This window comes from Dipodomys ordii, unplaced genomic scaffold (assembly GCF_000151885.1).
Source record: "Dipodomys ordii isolate 6190 unplaced genomic scaffold, Dord_2.0 Scaffold19, whole genome shotgun sequence".
Classification (NCBI taxonomy): domain Eukaryota; kingdom Metazoa; phylum Chordata; class Mammalia; order Rodentia; family Heteromyidae; genus Dipodomys; species Dipodomys ordii.
In genome coordinates, this window is record NW_012267235.1 from 3,436,282 (window position 1) to 3,438,160 (window position 1,879).

Below are 1,879 nucleotides of genomic sequence, written 5' to 3' on the forward strand. Positions count from 1 at the left end.
GTGTGTGTGTGTGTGTGTGTGTGTGTGTGTGTATATATATATATACACACACACACACACACACACACACACACACATATATTTACCTCCAGCATCTGCAAGAGCTAAGGTCAGGAGTTTCATAAGTAAGTGAACTGGATTGGTAGCAGTATTGGAAGAGCTGGGTCAGAAGAGAAAAAACAGTATGGGAATAATATACCAGACAGCAAATATATATAATATACAAATAATATACCAGAGACTGAGGGTTAAAAAATTGGGGAAAGACATGAGGGCAAGTATGAAACATAGTAACGTTTATCTTAAGATACAGTTACACGTAAGATAGAGAATGTATTTCTACTCCTGCCCCGCCTCGCCACTTATATTAAACTTAAACCTTGTTCAGTACCTAGAAGTCTCTTGCCAGAGCCCCTTAAAGGAAATTACATTCTTGGGAAAGGTTTCCACATAAAAAAAAATCTTATAAATAAATCCATCAGGTTTCTTACAAATGGACAACTGTTGCAATCCTCCCTTCCCCTCATCCTTTCTTCTTTCTTCCTCTCCTTATTTTCACCATGTCTCTGGTTTACCAGACGACTCTTGGTTCTGCCACCACCACAAGTAGGCTAGATAGTCACACAGAGGGCCTAGAAATCTCCTGTGGGGATGGCAGCAGCTGGAGAGACTGCATTCAGGTGGAGCAGGGGAGTTAGAAGAGAAGCAGAAACTAGGCGGAGGGAGACAGCAGGAGCTGTCCCGCTCTGCCTCCAGTGGCTTCTATAGAGCAGATTCTGTCCTGTGAGGTCCAGAGTGTCCTCTTCTGTTCTCAGGACAGGAAATTCTCACCCTACCACCGCTCCTGTCTCCCCCACCACCCTCCCATTGCCGAAACCTCTGTTCTTCCTTGAACTTAGAACTCCAACCCAAAGGATGATCTTTAAACTGTTCTCAATCCCCTCTCCCCAATTCACCTCACTCCCACCACCTTCCAGTGTAACTGCCTTTACCCCCTGAATTTCTGGAAGAATTCATGTCCCTTTCTTTATAGCACTGGTCACCTGGAGCCTTGTCATGCACTTTAAATGCTTGCTTCAATGCCTTTCTTGGATAAGACCCACATCTGGTTTATCTCTACATTCCCTATGGCACCTGCTACAGTGCCTTTACATAGCAGGTACTTGATAACATGCCATGAAACAACTCCCTGGCCCTTGCTCCACACAGAAGCCATTTCCCTGGAGCCTGGGTAGGTGTTTATTCCAATTCCCTTGCATACTTGGGAATTTCCTCTGTCCCTCTCATCTTCTTTCTCAGTTCTTTCTCTCTCCAATTTCTATCTCGCACCCCCTGCTGCCCAGTCCAATCTCCTAATTAGGCCCACACAATGCTCCTTTAAAGACATGTTCTTTTGGCAGCTGCAAATCCTCCCCCCCCCATTCTGATGTTTATATCCTTAACTCTACTGATACAGGTTGCCCTGGAGGCTCACTCTAACCAGACTTCACCTGTTCAAAAGTGACAGGCAGAAAAGGCTTCACATCAGCTTGCTCTGCCTCAGCAGCCCTAGGGAGGGCTTATCTTGGAACTGAGCCCGACATTAATAACACGGTGAAGAGAGGAGACAAGAGTAGCACCTGCCTTGTAATCATCGTACATTAGCCTTTTTATGGAAGCAGTTTTTCTTGCAGGGGGCAAGACCTAACATGTTCTAGAAATAAATTCATGTAATGATAAGCTGGGTTCTATTGTAACTTATATTTACCCTTTTGCTGATCTTAAAGTACCAAACATGAAAGAAAATATGCCTATAAGGACTGAATACTGTGATTTTGTTCAGTCAAGGCCTAGCACACACACATACACACACACACACACATGCATGCTTATACACACA